This window comes from Cervus elaphus, chromosome 24, assembly GCF_910594005.1.
Source record: "Cervus elaphus chromosome 24, mCerEla1.1, whole genome shotgun sequence".
Lineage (NCBI taxonomy): Eukaryota > Metazoa > Chordata > Mammalia > Artiodactyla > Cervidae > Cervus > Cervus elaphus.
The window spans coordinates 17,150,137-17,170,312 of record NC_057838.1 but is presented as its reverse complement, the minus strand read 5'-3'; the positions used below and the strand labels follow the sequence as shown (position 1 = coordinate 17,170,312).

General features: G+C 39.2%; 1 protein-coding gene and 1 non-coding gene across 16 annotated transcripts in view; one reads left to right on the top strand and one right to left on the bottom strand.

The window, feature by feature from the left end:
• RBMS3 (RNA binding motif single stranded interacting protein 3) overlaps positions 1-20,176 on the bottom strand; it is a 1,032,337-nt gene that overhangs the window by 248,149 nt on the left and 764,012 nt on the right. The gene's annotated exons all lie outside the window — the stretch shown is intronic.
• Positions 9,557-9,662, top strand: LOC122683349. The gene has a single exon (XR_006337700.1). It is a non-coding gene; the product is annotated as a U6 spliceosomal RNA (small nuclear RNA).

Genomic DNA, 20,176 nt, shown 5'->3' with positions numbered 1-20,176 from the left:
CTTTTTAACAAGAGAACCACTTACGATGTGCTCAGTTGCTCAGTCATGTACGACTCTTTGCGAGCCCATGGACTGTAGCCCAGCAGGCTCCTCAGTCCATGGGATTCTCCAGGCAAGGATATTGGAGTGGGTTGCCATTTTTACTCCAGGGGATCTTCCCAACCCAAGGATTGAACCTGTGTCTCTTATGTCTCCTGCATTGGCACAGAGATTCTTTACCCCTTGCACCACCTGGGCAGCCCTGCTGCTTATATATACTAACTGGGCTTCCCAGGTGCTGCTAGTGGTAAAGAACCCTCCTGCAAATGGAGGAGATGCAGGTTCAATCCCTGGGTCAGGAAGATCCCCTGGAGGAGGGCATGGCAACCTACTCCAGTATTCTTGCCTGGAGAATCCCATGGACAGAGGAGCCTGGTGGGCTATAGTCCATGGGGTCACAAAGAGTTGGACAGGACTGAAGCAACTTAGCACGCATGCAAATGAAAAACAAAGTATGTGGTTTACTGAAAGTGTTGAGAAAATATTTCTATTCTTCCAGAAGCTAGAGTAAGTATTGAAGTGAGCAACTGCATCTCAAAGAGGAAGGCTTCAAATATACTAAAGGTATGAAACACTTAAGCCAACAGAGAATACTCTTCTTATTTAGCGAATAAAGAAGAAACATGGTCCTCCAAGCTGGGAATGGGGGGAAAACATACACAGAGGAAGAGTTATGGGATTTCCTTCTGATTTCCTCTCCTAAGTATTTTCCTCTCCATCCAACAACAGCAAAAAAATTATGACTTAGTATAACTACTTACACCTAAAGAACACTTACATATACCAGGAACATCCCACAGACTCCACACAGTGCAACTTACTTAGTCCACAGCCACCTTACAATGATAGTACACAAAGGAACTATGATTATCTCCATTTTGCCTATGAGAATTGAGTCACAAAGAGGTTAAGTAATTTTCCCAAAATCACATGTCTAGGAAACGGCAGAACTAAATCCTGGAATCAATTAGCCGACTTACTATGTGTAAGTCTGAGCAACTGACATAAATTCTGTAACTCTCAGCCTCCTCATCTGCAAAATGGAGCAGTTCTTTTTCACTAAGGGCACTTTGAGAATAAAATAGAATAATCCATAATGCACTAAGCACTATGGTCGGCTTACAGTAACCCCTACTTCATTATCCCCAGAAAAGAAGAGCTGACTGATAGAATGTGGGAACGTAAGAACACAGCCATTTCCTGCCTCTAACTATCTCCTCGTCCCCCAGCTTTACTGAGATTCAATTAACATGTAATGTGTACATTTAGCTTAGGTGTTCAAAGTGTCAGTTTAATACATGCATATGTTGGTTTGATAACCTCCATAGTGTTAGTAAATACCTCCTCTAACTGTATCTTTTAGGAGATAGTGGTGTCAAAAAGTGAATCTGAAGTAGTGATATACAAAGAGATATACAAAGAGAAACATTCCATGGGCAGACAGGAAACAAACAAGCAGAATCTAGAAAGGCTTACATCCTAAAGTTAAAATAGTAAACCCAAAGGCAAAAATTATTTTCACTGCAGAAGCCAAATGAGTATAAAATAAATCTACTAAATCCAGAATGAATGTGTTTCTGTGCCAAACCTAAGGCAGCAAGAGATTAACAATGTAAACAATACAGCTTGATAAAAATTTTCTGAATGAACAGGTAACAGAAGTCTAAGGGAGAAGCTCTTGGTGCAATAGATAAACTTCACTCAGCCACCAGGGAGAAGAGGCATAAATATTTATTCAAATTGCAGTTCAAATCAATGGAAAGGTTAATGAGTCCATTCTGCTGATGGCAAGGCCGTGCAGCCCCCATGCAGGACAAGGACCCAACCTGCAGAACTTCACGAAGAGAGAAACCTTCGCCAGGGCTTGAACTGGGTAAGTGAAAGACAACACGTCTAATTGCTAGTTGTGGAGTTAATTAATTGTGACAACCAACAGGATGTGTGGTATTCTAACACATTTTGTATTATTTTTGCTTCTTTTAATTTTCATAATCCACTATTTTAAAAAAATCTGGAGATAGGAGCAATGGTACGAGGTAGAATCGAGAGATAATTTAAAATTTATGAGAAAGAAAAGGATACATGCTCTTTTGAACATTGACTTTTATCCAAAGAAAGCTTTTTAAATTTAAATATTTTAAAATTTACAAAGAGGAACACAGTACGCAAAACACTTCTGTACGGAATCACTGGAGCTGGTTTCTACTTTCACTTTATAACTATTTACTGATTGAATGTATTAAGACACAGTGTGGTTGAGAAACCACGAACAGTGGGCTCAATGTTTTAAAATTCATTTCAGTGTATCTATATTAAACATTTCCTATGTTTAAATGCTGGTACTGGAGGAGATGTAAGGATTAAAAAAGGCATAATTCTGCCATCCCGTGAGATAAGGTGAGTCCCAAGGCTACATATCACAAATAGAGACTCAATATAGATAAAATGATTTGATGAACTGCAGTGAAAGTTAAGAGAAGAGAAATTGAAGATCAGAAAAATCTGCATGAAAAGTGTTACATCTATATTTGAGCAACATTTCTTTGGGAAAGGAGGGTAGCAAGGGATCCTATGATCTGTGAACTGGAGGTGCAAAGATATGTCATGAGATTACAACAAGAAGTTCGAAATCATTCATGTTTTTATAGTTGTTTTACCTAAAATAATGACTGCCTGAATTAAGATAGCTGTCTTGGTCCAATCAGAATTGTGACTAGTATTTATGAATCTGGGAGTCACTACAGCAAATTTCAGGTAAACATTTATCTGGTGTGCTACTCTTTCTAACCCTGCTAGTAAACTGTTGAGCTCCAGCTGAGATACTTCATTAACTGGACGCCATTCTAGAATGATATGGCAACTATGTGAAAAGCTTGGAAATTGAGGAGTGGTCTTAACCTCACTATAAGGGAGGTATATCTTACATAGTCCATGTACTAGATAAGTCCATCAATGAGGGTACTTTATAGATTTAAAAAGTAAAACTGTGTTTCCAGCCTAGAGGCTGGATGTTGATGAAATGATTCTTATGATGCAAACAAATGCTACTTATAATAGGATTATCTACCATTTCCTACCAGCACTTATGTGGAATTGTACAAAATCTTAGTTAATTCTAGCAACATTTATGTAAAGAAGGCATTATAAACATCTAATGGACTCATTAGGTTCCTTGATGAACCCAGAAAGAGACTAAATAACTTGCCTATGTTCAAAAGTAACAAGAGACAGGACCAAAACTCAAACCAAGACTAATTAGGGAGAAGACAGTTTTCTCTATAGAATATGTTCTCTAGCTAATTAAGTTCACAGAGGCAAAGCAGCATACCCTCCAGAGGACTCTCATTGAAAGCACGTAAAGCAAATGGACATTTCTCTTTCCTTCACCATCCTAAAGTGAAAGTGAAAGTTGCTCAGTTATGTCCAACTCTTTGCGACCCCATGGACTATACAGTTCATGGAATTCTCCAGGTGAGAATTCTGTAGTGGGTAGCCTTTCCCTTCTTCAGGGGATCTTCCCATCCCAGGGATCAAACCCAGGTTTCCCACATTGCAGGTGGATTCTTTAGCAGCTGAGCCAGGAGGGAAGCCCAAGACTACTGGAGTGGGTAGCCTATCCCTTCTCCAGGGGATCTTCCTGACCCAGGAATCGAGCCAGGGTCTCCTGCACTGCAGGTGGATTCTTTACCAACTGAGCTACCAGGGAAGTCTCACCATGCTAAGTGCAGCAAAAGACATAACACTGTCTCTGGGATGAGAAAAGTGCTGGGGCTGTAAAAGGATGTAGAAAATAGTAAGCTGTGTCTTTTCAAAATAAATTACAGGAGACATTACATCTTAAATTGTTATAACTCTTACATGAATTTATTGGGTTAAATCATAATCATTTATTAAGGATAACCAGGTAACTCTTTCCTTAGAGATCTTTCATATTAGGTTAAGAGGCAATAAGCTTAAAAGAATCACGATTTGGGGACTCTAGAACAGGAGACTTTACCATCTTTGAAAATTTTAAAAATATGTGAAAACTAATAGAATGTAGTATTTAATCAGTTATTGATACATGATATTATTTATTTCTTCTTATTATTATATCAGTGTGATTATTTACACCAGCTAGCAAACCTGGAAGTCTGAAGATGCATCCTGCCAGGTGAGCAGAACATTGAAGTACAATCCAATTAGAGACAAGCACTATGTGGAGTCAGCAGAGACCGACAGACAGGCACAGGACGGGGCTTATGATGAGAACAGAACTCCCAAAGAAGGCACTGCCAGAGAATGCTCACACAACCACACAACGGCACTCATCTCACACGCTAGCAAAGTCATGCTCGAAGTTCTCCAAGCCAGGCTTCAACAGTACATGAACCATGAACTTCCAGATGTTCAAGCTGGATTTAGAAAAGCCAGAGGAACCAGAGATCAAATTGCCAACATCCGTTGGATCATCGAAAAAGCAAGAGAGTTCCAGAGAAACATCTACTTCTGCTTTACTGACCAAACCAAAACCTTTGACTGTGTGGATCATGACAAACAGTGGAAAATTCTTCAAGAGATGGGAACAACAGACCACCTGACCTGCCTCCTGAGAAATCTGTATGCAGGTCAGGAAGCAACAGTTAGAACTGGACATGGAACAACAGACTGGTTCCAAATTGGGAAAGGAGTACGTCAAGGCTGTATATTGTCACCCTGCTTATTTAACTTGTATGCAGAATCCATCATGCGAGAAGCTGGGCTGGATGAAGCACAAGCTGGAATCAAGATTGCCAGGAGAAATATCAATAACCTCAAATACGCAGATGACACCACCCTATGGCAGAAAGTGAAGAAAAGCTAAAGAGCCTCTTGAGGAAAGTGAAAGAAGAGAGTGAAAAAGTTGGCTTAAAACAACATTCAAAAAATTAAGATCATGGCATCTGGTCCCATCATTTCATGGCAAATAGATGGGGAAACACAGGAAACAGTGAGAAACTTTATTTTTTGGGCTCTAAAATTACTGCAGATGGTGACCGCAGGCATGAAATCTGCTTGATCCTTGGAAGAAAAGCTATGACCAACCTAGACGGCATATTAAAAAGCAGAGACATTACTTTGCCAACAAAGATTCATCTACTCAAAGCTATGGTTTCTCCAGTAGTCATGTATGGATGTGAGAGTTGGACTATAAAGAGAACTGAGCACTGAAGAATTGATGCTTTTGAACTGTGGTGTTGGAGAAGTCTCTTGAGAATCCCTTGGACTGCAAGGAGATCCAACCAGTCCATCCTAAAGGAAATCAATCCTGAATATTCATTGGAAGGACTGATTCTGAAGCTGAAACTCCAATCCTTTGTCCACCTGATGCAAAGAACTGACTCACTGGAAAAGAACCTGATGCTGGGAAAGATTGAAGGTATGAGGAGAAGGGGACAACAGAGGATGAAATGGTTGGATGGATTCACTAACTGGATGGACGTGAGTTTGAACAAGTTCTGGGAGTTGGTGATGGACAGGGAGGCCTGGTGAGTTGCAGTCCATGGGGTTGCAAAGAGTCGGACACGACTGAGCAACTGAAATGAACTGATGACAGACCCGTGGTTACCCTTCTGGCTTTTAAAGATTGTATTTAAACTCTCCCCAAATTCTGACAGGCTCACATGCCACTCACAAGTCACACAGTTCCATTTCCAAAACCCCACACACCACACACACTGTGTATGCACATTGTTTCGACAAAGCATCCATGTATTCAATCAATATGCTATTTGCTAATAAAAAGATAAAGCATATGTTTAGAAGCATAACCATTGCCTCCACATATGAGAAAGCAAAATACCCAGTATACCATAAGGAATCTATGTGCTTGCTTCCAAAGTATGATAGTGTAACTCCTTTAATAGAAATGTATTTCTTAACCATTCCCCTTAAAATGGCTTCTAGAACACCTCTAGCTTTTCTACCTAAGATTAGAAAGATGAGAGGACATCTTAAGCTTCATCTTTATCATGGCTATCTCCTTTAGTCTTTTCTAATTATGAGAAGATGAAAAAATGTGAATCTTGAGTTTTACTCTAAATCAGGGACATTGTTTTGTTTAACTGTTTCCATGTTTGCGTCAGGACCTCTTTATACTCTTAACAAGTATTAAGAGTGGAAATAACTTTCGTTTACATAGGTTAAAGCTATTTACCATTTAAAAATCCAAAATTTTAGACGCTTCCTTAATAGCTTATTTTAAAATACAGATGTAGAAAAGAAACACATGGTTTCCAGGAGAAAAGGGGATGAGAAGGGATAAACTGGGTGATTGGGATCGACATATACATACTCCTATACATAAAATAGATAACTAATAAGGACCTACACTATAGCATTGGGAATTCTACTCAATACTCTGTAATGGCTTATGTGGGAAAAGAACCTTAAAAAAAGGAGTAAATGTGTAAGTATAACTGATTCACTTTGCTATATACCTGAAACTAATACAACATTATAAATCAGTTATACTCCAATCATTTTTTTAAAAGACATCACATGATGCCATAGGTGACATATTTTTTATAAAAAATTTCAAAAACAAATAAGCACACGAGTGGCCTTGTTTTATATTTGTGCAAATCTCTGTAATTTGGGGCTTAATAGAAGACGGATTCTTGTATCTGCTTCTGCGTTCAATCTGTTGCCGCATCATACATCATATAGCCTCTGGGAAACTCAATTCTACACTCAGGAGAGAATCAGACTGAAAAAGGCAAATAATAAGCCCATATTATGAAAATATGTTGACCTTGCAGACCACCAGAAAGGGAAAGAATGTCAGGGACCCCACAGGTCTCTGGACCACCATTTGGTTCAAATACAGTACACTATCTTAAAGTGATTGCTCATAAAAATAAGTTAGTTTCAATATTTCATTCCTATACTTTTGTGCTTTGTAGAGAACATTTGAATTAAAACCCCATTATCTTAAATATTGGTACAGTTTTGATTCTTTAGGATGTACCTTTATCAAAACAAGTAGGATTGGCTGAATCCTGTTAACCAACCAGTGGTCTGTTCATAAGCAGGACACAGGATTGCAATTCTATCCACCACTATAAAGGTCTTTCCCATAGTCAAACTGTCTTTGCTTTTTCCAGAGAAGCCTGTCAACTATTAACAATTGTTACACTACTTAGGGTGGGTAGTACATTTGTCTCTAGAGAAGTCAGTGAAACTTTGGAGACAGTATAGGTTACACCAGGTATTCTCACCAGGAGCAAAAGAACTGGGATGCAGACAGCCCGACACCTGTCAGTCACTGTTTACCAGCTTCCCCCGCCAGGGGGACGTGTCTTCCTAGATCCTCTTTCGCTGTCCATCAGGAAACCAGCCCCCCTCCCCCCTGGCGCAGTCTGAGGGCGAGCCATCCAGAGAGAGATGTAGGTTCTGACTGACGGAAGCCAGGCTAGCACCCAGGAGGTGAACATCTGCTCTACCACCAAACAGTGAGAAATCAGATTTTGAGTCTTTCACTTGAGGCATTTCAATGACTCAACTAGTACCACTGTTTCATCAGCCTCTATTCCAAAATAAGTTCCACTCACAGTTCAAGAGAAAATGGCCCTATTTACAGCTTCCTCTTGCTACTTGCTATAATAGTAATACATCTTCAATGGAGAGATACATTTATTTTAAATGCTTGAAAGTATTTTAATTCTATGAATAATAAGAAACACTCAAATCAGTAAGAATTTAATCAACTGAATAATAAAAACACACAGTTGACCCTTGAACAATGTAGGTTTGAACTGGGAAGTTCCACTTATACTTAGAATTTTTTTAATAGTAAACTGAAATACTGTCCTACTACACATAGCTACACAGGTGGCTCAGTGGCAAAGAATCTGCCTGCCAATGCAGAACCACAGGTGACATGGGTTTGATCCCTGCATTAGAAAGATCCTCTGGAGGAGGAAATGGCAATCCACTCCAGTATTCTTGCCGGGATAATCCCATGGACAGGGAGCCTGGCAGGCTACAGTCCATGGTGTTGCAAAGAGTCAGACATGACTGGGCATGCATGCAAAAAGTACCTACTACATGATCTAAGGCTAATTAAACCCATGGATGTAGAACTGCAGATAGAAGGAATTATACACAGAGAGAACAAACTGTAAGTTATACAAGGATTTTCAACTGGGAGAAGGATTAGTGTCTCAACCCTCAAAGGACAACTGTATATTGGGTTAAAACTTAATAAATGTTGATAATTATCTCCCTGAACTTTTACTTTATGTCTCAAACCTAAGCTTTCCTATGGCACTCAGCTATTCAGAGATTTCAGTTCAGTTCAGTTCAGTCACTCAGTCATGTCCAACTCTTTGTGACCCCATGAATCACAGCATGCCAGGCCTCCCTGTCCATCATCAACTCCCGGAGTTTACTCAAACTCATGTCCATCGAGTCAGTGATGCCATCCAGCCATCTCATCCTCTGTCGTCCCCTTCTCCTCCTGCCCCCAATCCCTCCCAGCATCAGGGTCTTTTCCAATGAGTCAACTCTTCGCATGAGGTGGCCAAAGTATTGGAGTTTCAGCTTCAGCATTAGGACACTCTTTATCTCATCAGAATAGGGCATCATATATGTTTTAGATTTAATCACCTAAAACTCAAGGGTGATACCAGCTTTATAAACTCTTTGAGCCCTTATAAACACTAATGATCTTTTTTTAATAACAGGAATTATTGAAAGCAAATATTAAGGTTGAGAGCTAAGAGATACATATTTGTATGAATTTAGATTTACAGTGTCCAATTTTCTGGGCACATTTTATGGAAAAAAATGGCTTGAAATAATATTTGACTTCATTAGGTCAAAAATAATGTTATCTATACATGCACTCCTATGTTGCATGCAGCACGATTCACAGTAGCCAAGGTGTGGAAATAATCTAAATATTCACCGATGGATGAATGGATAAAGAAGCTGTGGTGTGTGTGTGTGTATACACACACACATATATAAATGGAACACCATTCAGCCTTTAAAAGGAACAAAATAATGCCATTTGCAGCAACACAGATGCAACTAGAGATGATCATACTAGTGAAGTTAGTCAGAAACAGAAAGACAAACATCATATGATATCACTCATATGTGGAATCTAAAATATGACACAAATGAATGCATCTACAAGACAGAAGCAGACTCTTAGACACAGAGAACAGGCCTGTGGTTGCCAAAGGGAGGGGAGAGGAAGAGGGAGGAACTGGGAGCAGGCGGTTGGTGGATGTCAACTATTACATTTAGAATGGATAAATGACACCCCACTCCAGTACTCTAGCCTGGAAAATCCCATGGATGGAGGAGCCTGGTAAGCTACAGTCCATGGGGTCGCAGAGAGTCGGACACGACTGAGCAACTTCACTTTACTTTCACTGTATAGCACAGGGAACTATATCCAATCTTTTGGGATAAACCAGAATGGAAAAGAATATAAAAATAATGTACATATGTGTAGAACTCTATTTCCTCTACAGCAAAAATTAGAGTGCTCACTTCAACAGCATATATACTAAAATTGAAATGATACAGAGAAGATTAGCATGGCCCGGTGCAAGGAGGACACACACATTTGTGAAGCGTTTCATATTTGTTCACAGCAAGATCCTCTATGACCCGCCTCCTAGAGTAATGGAAATAAAAAAAAGAAAATAAATAAATGGGACCTAATTAAACAAAGCTTTTGCACAGCAAAGGAAGCTATAAACAAGGTGAAAAGACAACCCTAAGAATGGGAGAAGATAATGGCAAATGAAACAACTGAAAAGGATTAATTTCTAAACTATACAAGCAGCTCATACAACTCAATATCAGGAAAACAAGCAGCTCAATCAAAAAGTGGCCAAAAGACCTAAACAGACATTTCTCCAAAGACAAATAGATGGCTAATAAACACATGGAAAGATGCTCAACATTGCTTATTATTAGAGAAATGCAAATCAAAACTACAAGGAGATATTACTTCATACTTGTCAGAATGGCCATCATAAAAAAAAAAAATCTACAAACTAAATGCCAGAGAGAGTGTGGAGAAAAGGGAACCCTCTCGCACTGTTGGTGAGAAAATAAATTGATACAATCACTATGGAAGACAGCATGGAGACTCCTTAAAAATTTAGGAATAAAACTACCATACTACCCAGCAATACCACTTCTAGACATACACTCTAAGGAAACAAATATTGAAAAATACACATGTAACCAAGTGTTCGTTGCAGCACTATTTACAATAGCTAAGACATGGAAGCAACCTAAATTTCCACCAACAGATGAATGAATAACAAAACTGTGCTATATATATATATATATATATATATATATATATATATATATATATTCAATAGAATATTACTCAGCCATGAAAAGGAAGGTATTTGAGTCAGTGCTAATGAGGTAGATGAGCCTAGAGCCTATTATACAGAGTGAAGTAAATCAGAAAAACAAATATCATATATTAATGCATATATGTGGAATTTAGAAAGAGAGTACTAACCAATCTACTTGCAGGGTAGCAATGGAGATGCAGACATAGAGAACAGAGTTATGGATACGGGGATTGGTTGGGGGAGGAGAGGGTGAGACAGAGAGAGAGAGTAGCATGGAAACATATACTCTACCATATGTAAAATAAGAGAGCCAGTGGGAATTTGCTATATGATGCAGGAAACTCAATCAAACCAGGGCTCTGTGACAACCTAGAGGTGTGCGATGGGATGGGAGGGAGGTTTAAGAGGGAGGGGACATGTGTATATCTATGGCTGATTCATGTTGATGTATGGCAGAAAACAACACAATACTGTAAAGTAATTATCCTTCAAGTAAAAAGAAATTAAAACAAAAGTAGAACAACATGTTTAGTCAACTATACTTCAATAATAAGCAAAAATATTCTCTGATATATTAGCACTCATCTCCAAAGACTCTCTTTTTGGATATTTCATAGTCTTCAATTCTAATATATCCTTATGAGCAGGTATAAAGGAACTATTAAGTCAAAATAATTAACAACATAGCTTTTACTGTTTAACAAGCCACTCAAATGATACAAAGACTTTTAAAAATAGGAGAACCTAAGACAATCTTCCAGAAGCTGTTTGTAATGTAATTTAGAAATAATATGGATGCTATTCAGTTGAAATGATTTCTATAATGGTCTACTAGTTTTTTGTTGCTGTTGTAACAAATTAACAAAAACAAGAGGGGTATAAAATGATACAACTGCACCATCTTATACTTTTATGGTTAAAAGGTTGACGCAGATTCCACTGGGATAAAATCATGGTGTCAACAGTGCCGAGTTCCTTTCCTGTCCCCTCAAACTTTAGGGGAGAATCCAATTTCTTGCTTTTTTCAGTTCCCAGAGGCTGGCTGCCCACACTGCTTCATTTTCAAGGCCAGTGGTGGTGAGTCAAGTTCTTCTGTTGCCTCCCTCTGATCTCCTGTTCTGCCCCCCACCTCCACTTTTAAGAAGCCCTGTGATTATACTGAGTCCACTCAAATAATCCAGAATAATTTCCCTACTTTAAGATGAATGTATTTGCAACCTTAACCCTATTTGCAACCTTAATTCATCTGCCATATTCACCAGGAGTGGGGATTAGGACTTAGAGATCTTTGGGGGATGAGGAGATGATTCTGCCTACCACAAGTCGATATTCATTCATTTAATAATTATCAATACTCTCATGTAACAGGAGTCAGTTTAGATGCTTAAAATGTAAACAGCAAGGTGCAATCTTTACATTCAAAGACTTAATGTATTAATTGTTTGAAGGCACAGGGAAAGATAAACATGAGAATTCTTTTGTAGAAAAATGTACAATCTAATGGGACAGATGTCTTTGAAATATATGAATTCTAAAGAAAGATCATAAACATGCTAATTTCCTTTGAAAGATTTCTTCTTCTGCAATGAAAAATGACTAAAATAATAGTAAGCTAATTGATTCATCATTCATAGGCTTAAAGAGGTAAGAAATCAGAGGAAACAGCTATCAGATAAATCGTGCCTGGTTCAGAGCTTGCTTAGTGAGTGTTTTCATTTATATTCCTCTTAAAATATTTTCTTAAATTTTGCAGACTTCTCATTCTAAAGAATTAGATCATAAAAAAAATGATGTGTGCATGACAAGCTTTCTTGATGGTTTCTGGCAAGGAGTGGCAAGAATCTAATTCACACTATTATCCATGTATCCAAAAATTGGTTAGGATATATTTTTAAATCAATCCTATTAAATGAAATTTTAGATTTGGAAATGCACTAAGCACTTAATTATTCAGAGCCTGGTTTCTATGGCTTGTCTCTTAATTGGTCTTAAGCCACTCAACCCTCTGCTTGCTAATAGCACTCACATACACTCATGGTTTACTACTCATTAATTATGCTGTCAGGAGGCAAAGTCTAATATCAACTTAGGAATAAAATTAAGGCTCTGTAATTTATTTTGTGGGTTTTTTTTTTTTTTTTTTGGCTGCACCACAGGGCGTGTGGGATCTTAGTTCCATGACCGGGGAATGAATTCATGTCTCCTGCCTTGGAAGCACCGAGTCCTAACCACTGGACCACTAGGATAGTCCCTTCTAAGTCTTTACCGTGAAAACTTCAAGGCATAAAAATGTGAAGACCTGAATGGAGTTATCATTTTGGATGAAAATAGATGAAAATGATCTGTGATTCTGGAGATGTATAGAAAACCTGTTCATCCTTCTTCTCCATTCCATGGAGAAGTTCCATGACCTTATGATGACTTCAATCAGATTCTGGAGCGAGAATTTGCTCTGTAGACTCTGAATAAATTATGCTACTACTCACTGGTACTTACACATAATTATAGAGAACATATGGTCAGCAAAACATATTGACCATACCACACTGATTAAGCATTACAAGCTGTATTATATCATTCTATTATAGTAGGGCTAATAAACCTGTGTCACACTTCCCCTAGAGAGAGAGAAGCAACATTATGCCAAAAGAGATGAAAGTGTAGACCAATAAACCCCTTTCTGTTTTTTCTCATGATATTCACATTTTTATGTGGAGACAATAAAAAAAGGGGTGCAAAGTACAGCACAGTAATAGTGCCTATCTAGATCCAGTGGCAAGAAGTTAAGATCTAGACAGTATTAAATTAGGCAAGAACATTACCCATATCAAAAAGCAGAATTCATCACTGTCCCAACCAAGAATGAGAAATTAAAGAAATAACAATTTGATTGTCAGCAAAACACACTGAAAAGCAGTTTTGGAAAAATGAGACTTTCCAAGAAGTAACCAGAACCTTTCTCAACCAAATTGTTTCTTTTTTTTCTTTTTGAATATTTAGCACTTGTTCTGTGTGTGTGTGTGTACACAGATATGGGCTTCCTTGGCTCGATGGTAAAGAATCTGCCTGCAATACAGGAGACCCAGGTTCTATCCCTGAGTTGGGAAGATCCTCAGGAGAAGGGAATGGTTACTAACTCCAGTATCCTTGCCTGAGGAATCCCATGGACACAAGGGCTTGGCAGGCTACAGTCCATGGGGTTATAAAGAGATAGACACAACTGAGTGGCTAGCATGGATATGTGCACGCGTGCTAAGTCGCTTCAGTTGTGTCCAGCTATGAGAGTCTGTGTCTGTAGCCTGCTAAGTCTTCCTGGTTCATGGGACTCTCCGAGCAAGAATACTGGAGTGGATTGCCATGCCCTCCTCCAGGGGATCTTCCTGACCCACGGACTGAACCCACACCTCTTACACATGTGTTTAGATATAGAAATGTGAGAATTTTTGTCAAAAATTAAGAAAAGATTTAAATGTTTCTCTCAGTGTTTCCCTCCAAGTTTGTTGGTGACAGAGAAAGCAGGTGTCCCCACAAACCCTTTGGGAATTTTGTTAACACCAAATATAAGTACAAGGGCTGTTCAATTCATGGAATTGTGTATCAGTTTCAAATTAGATTTATTGAAATTCTCCAGGCCAGAATACTGGAGTGGGTAGCCTTTCCCTTCTCTAGGAAATCTTCACAACCCAGGGATTCAACCTAGGTCTCCTGAATTGCAGGTGGATGTTTTACCAGCTGAGCCATGAGGGAAGCCCGTTGAGAATCTACACTGAACTAAATAGTAGCACCTGAAGAAACAACATGAAGACAAACAAAACTTCTAAACAAAATCCAGATTTTAAATACTCAGAATAAAATGCATAAAGAAAAAAAAAATCACTATAGTACAATTCACCTTCCCTAACCTTCTCCTGTGAAATTTAGGGAAGATGAAGGGAAGAGTGAGGGCTAGTAAGGGAGTCTACAACGTTGATGAAAACCTTCCAAAGTACTAACTGCAAGCCACCGTTGTTCAGCTAAAGACCATCTCCATTTCATTTTTGTCAACTCAAGACATCCCCACACTGGACCCATTAATAATGCCCACCACACAGCCTTTATCTAAGACCAAAACTTCACGGGTTCTTTTCTCTGTGGCATGATTCCCCGTGCCCATCCCTCACCTTCACTTTGTTTGCATCATGACAATTTCCTGGCCCTTCTTTCTCTTCCCATTTTTGTCAATAACCAACCTCTTCACATCATCAGTTGTTCTAGGATCAACCATGTCATGGTGGCACTTCATCATTACGGTGTTGCACATTTCTCTTTCTAAATTTAAACTCTGACTACCATCTGTCTAGGATCACTGATATTCATTTTTGTCATCCCTAATACATGGTTCTGAAAGAGATGGGCATATCAGACCACCTGACCTGCCTCACGAGAAACCTGTATGCAGGTCAGGAAGCAACAGTTAGAACTGGGCATGGAACAACAGACTGGTTCCAACTAGGAAAAGGAGTACGTCAAGGCTGTATATTGTCACCCTACTTATTTAACTTATATGCAGAGTACATCATGAAAAATGCTGGGGTGGAAGAAGCACAAGCTGGAATCAAGATTGTCAGGAGAAATATCAATAACCTCAGATATGCAGATGACACCACCTTTATGGCAAAAAGTGAAGAACTAAAGAGCCTCTTGATGAAAGTGAAAGAGGAGAGTGGAAAAGTTGGTTTAAAGCTCAACATTCAGAAAACTAAGATCATGGCATCTGGTCCCATCACTTCATAGCTAATAGATAGGGAAACAGTGGAAACAGTGGTTGACTTTATTTTTCTGGGCTCCAAAATCACTGCAGATGGTGATTGCAGCCATGAAATTAAAAGACGCTTACTCCTTAGAAGGAAAGTTATGACCAACCTAGATAGCATATTAAAAAGCAGAGACATTACTTTGCCAACAAAGGTCCATCTAGTCAGGGCTATGGTTTTTTCCAGTGGTCATGTATGGATGTGAGAGTTGGACTATAAAGAAAGCTGAGCAGAGAAGAATTGATGCTTTTGATCTGTGGTGTTGGAGAAGACTCTTGAGAGTCCCTTGGACTGCAAGAAGATCCAACCAGTCCATCCTAAAGGAGATCAGTCCTGGGTGTTCATTGGAAGGACTAATGCTGAAGCTGAAACTCCAAGCCTTTGGCCACCTGATGCGAAGAGCTGACTCATTGGAAAAGACCCTGATGCTGGGAAAGATTGAGGGCAGGAGGAGGAGGGGACGACAGAGGATGAGATGATTGGATGGCATCACTGACTCGATGGACATGGGTTCGGGTGGACTCTGGGAGTTGGTGATGGACAGGGAGGCCTGGTATGCTGCAGTTCATGGGGTCACAAACAGTTGAACGACTGAGTGACTGAACTAAATACATGGTTCACAAATACTGCTATAAATGTTTAAGAGTAATGAAAACAATGTGTTTGGTCTATGAAATTCACTTTACTACTTTAGCTATATCTACTTTCTTCCTCTGGCCTTCCCTATGGCCAGAAGTTTTAAATCAAGACATAATTTTCCAGACTTCTCTGGTGGTCCAGCAGTTAAGACTGCATGTTCCCAATGTAGGGGGTACTTGGTTTGATCCCTGGTTGGGGAACTAATATCCTGCATGCCTCACAGTGTGACCAAAAAAACTTTTTTTTTTCAATAAAAAAAGAGAATTAAATAAAAATAAAAACAAACAATTTCACAATTACTGGATCAGCATCCTTAATTTGAATTCTCCCAAATCAGAGCCTGGAACAAGATAGTTTAATTGAGAGCTGATGCCAGGAAGTAGAAACATAATAGAAGAGGAATAGAAAATCTGGGAAGAAAGAAAAACCAATAAAAGTTGCCCCAGTGAGCTTGTTATCACCATGAGAAACCCCTAGAATCTGCTGATTCTCACATTCTTTTGATGGACAGATGTCTAAGGGAGTGATAACTATCTAAGAATAGCAAAATACCTACATCAGGCTGAGTAAGATTTTCTAGATTTTGCCCTGATTTATGGAAGTAGAGAGATTTGGTGGCTCCTTGATATGGGATGCTTCCTGGAGGCAGCCCTCTTTCACAGCTACGATCACAGGGGAGGAGTGTTGTAGTTTGGTGCATAAAACCCATTCCAACCACTTTTAATCTCCTGAAGATGGTCCCCTGTATTTCTCTATCTGGTCTCTCATTATCCAGATTTCAAAATGCAATTATCTCTGTCTCCTTTCTTTTTTTTTCCCATTTATTTTTATTAGTTGGAGGCTAATTACTTTACAATATTGTAGTGGTTTTTGTCATACATTGACATGAATCAGCCATGGATTTACATGTATTCCCCATCCTGATCCCCCCTCCCACCTCCCTCTCCACCCGATTCCTCTGGGTCTTCCCAGTGCACCAGGCCCGAGCACTTGTCTCATGCATCCACTTCTCTCTCTTATTAGTTACCAACTCCCCAAATACCTTCGTAGTAACAGGTGTGGTGCCATAGAAAGGTTGAGAGATGACTGGCCAAGAACATAGAATTCACAGCCCTTAAGTCTCAATTAAGCTTGTACTATGAAATTCACTAATAATGTTGCAACAGTGTTTCACCATGAAACAACTGTGTGTTTGGTAGACAGAAATAATCTAGAAGGCATCACAAACATTAAAGATGAGGAACTCAGCAGAAAGAGGTTTCCTAAATATTGCAAAAATCCTTTTATTGATGAGAAATCTAAGCCAACATCCAGTTGGGGATTGTGGTACTTGCAAAGTATATTATGCATACGATGTTTTAGTTTCACAAAGAGGAATAGCTCAAAGTTAGTCAACGCTACTCATGAGTAGAAACATAGAGATATATTTTTACTAAATTGTACATCATATTTTTTCTATTTGCTGCCTTTTATTCAATTATAGTTGCATTTGTGACTTATCAGACTGGCACCACTGAGAAAACACCGCTTAGTGTTTTCATGATAAAACATTTTCCCTGATAAAAATGTGTGTGTCCATGGCTCACATATTCAGATTTGTAATTGAAATTTCATTTTAGTACATTTTTGATATTTTACTCTGGAGAAAGTTTCAAATTTACATAAACAACATTAACTTTTTCATTTTATTAAAAAAAACTATCAGATCGTAAATTTTTTGCCTTGGACACTCCCTAAAACCCTACAGGTTTTTATTTGCATAAACATAAAATAGTATAATTATCTGTCAAAGGATTAAGAAGGCATATCATTTTATTTTATTAAGTAGGAAAATAAGATTCCTCTGTCATGTAAATATTTGTCCAAATTTCTGTTCATCAGAAGATTGTCTAAAATAGAAAGATCCCATAATAGGGTGCACTCTTTCTCAATCCTTCCCTAATTCTTGGACTTCAGTTGGGATCAAAACTACTTAACAAAGAGAAATAAAATCATACTAAAAGAGGGTTGGTTATTCCACTGTTTTCTGGAAAGACTGTTCTACTGACCAGTACATGGGCTTATGGGCAAAAGTCTAATTTGAAAGCAAAATGCGATTTTCCCTCCTCAAACCAGCCTGAAAACACATGTCATTATATATGAAAGCCTTTTCTAGGCAGTGCCACCCTCTGCTCCCCAGCGTCTTTGAACATGAGCCTTTCTATTTCACGCCCTACAGATCCCTGAAGTGCCTGGGAACTTACCCTTTGCTTTTGCCATGGGTTAGAATTTGGAATGCAGAGTTCCAAAGAACAGTAAGGAGAGATAAGAAAGCCTTCCTCAGTGATCAACGCAAAGAAATAGAGGAAAACAACAGAATAGGAAAGACTAGAGATGTCTTCAAGAAAATTAGAGATACAAAGAGAACTTTTCATGCAAAGGTGGGCTCAATAAAGGACAGAAATGGTATGGACCTAACAGAATAAGAAGAGGTGGCAAGAATACACAGAAGAACTATACAAAAAAGATCTTCATGATCCAGATAATTATGATGGTGTGATCACTCACTTTTTTTTTTTTCTTTTCTTTGCTGGGAAAGATTGAGGGCAGGAGGAGAAGGGGATGACAGAGGATGAGATGGTTGGATGGCATCACCGACTCAATGGACATGGGTTTGGATGGACTCCGGGAGTTGGTGATGGACAGGGAGGCCTGGCATGCTGCGGTTCATGGAGTTGCAAAGAGTCGGACATGACTGAGTGACTGAACTGATCACTCACTTAGAGCCAGACATCTTGGAACGTGAAGTCAAGTGGGCCTTAGGGAGCATCACTACGAACAAAGCTAGTGGAGGTGATGGAATTCCAGTTGAGCTATTTCAAATCTAAAAAGATGCTGCTGTGAAAGTGCTGCACTCAATATGCCAGCAAATTTGGAAAACTCAGAGTGGCCACAGGACTGGAAAAAGTCGGTTTTCATGCCAATCCCAAAGAAAGGCAATGCCAAAGAATGCTCAAACTACCACACAATTGCACTCATCTCACACATTAGCAAAGTGATGCTCAAAATTCTCCAAGCCAGGCTTCAACAGTACGTGAACTGTGAATTTCCAGATGTACAAGCTGGATTTAGAAAAGGCAGAAGGACCAGAGATCAAATTGCCAACATCTGCTGGATCATCAAAAAAAGCAAAACAGTTCCAGAGAACATCTACTTCTGCTTTATGGACCATGCCAAAGCCTTTGACTATGTGGATCACAACAAATTGTGGAAAATTCTTCAAGAGATGGGAAAACCAGACCACCTTACCTGCCTCCTGAGAAATCTGTATGCAGGTCAAGAATCAACAGTTAGAACTGGACATGGAACAACACACTGGTTCCCAATTGGGAAAGGAGTATGTCAAGGCTGTGTATCGTCACCCTGCTTATTTAACTTATATGCAGAGTACATCATGAGAAACACTGGACTGGAGGAAGCACAAGCTGGAATCAAGATTGCTGGGGGAAATATCAATAACCTCAGATATGCAGATGACACCACCCTTATGGCAGAAAGCGAAGAACTAAAGAGCTTCTTGATGAAAGTGAAAGAGGAGAGTGAAAAAGTTGGTTTAAAACTCAACATTCAGAAAACAAAGATCATAGCATCTGGTCCCACCACTTCATGGCAAATAGATGGGGAAACAATGGAAACACTGTCAGAATTTATTATTTTGGGCTCCAAAATCACTGTAGATGGTGACTGCAGCCATGAAATTAAAAGACGCTTACTCCTTGGAAGAAAAGTTATGACCAACCTAGACAGCATATTAAAAAGCAGAGACATTACTTTGCCAACAAAAGTCCATCTAGTCAAAGCTGTGGATTTTCCAGTAGTCATAGATGGATGTGAGAGTTGGACTATAAAGGAAGCTGAGCACCAAAGAATTGTTGCTTTTGAACTGTGGTGTTGAAGAAGACTCTTGAGAATCCCTTGGAAAGCAGGGAAATCCAACCAGTTCATCCTAAAGGAAATCAGTCCTGAATATTGGAAGGACTGATGCTGAAGCTGAAACTCCAATACTTTGTCCACCTGATATGAACAACTGACTCATTGGAAAAGACCTTGTTGCTGGGAAAGATTGAAGGAAGGAGGAGGAGGGGATGACAGTGGATGAGATGGTTGGATGGCATCACCGACTCAATGGACATGAGTTTGAGTAAACTCCGGGAGCTGGTGATGGATAGGGAGGCCTGGCGTGCTGCAGTCCATGGGGTTGCAAAGAGTCAGACATGACTGAGTGACTGAACTGAACTAACTGCGGCTATAGAGGATTGCTGAGCAGTGTGTTTTGGGACAAAGAAATGTCTGAGGTTAGGCAAGCAAACA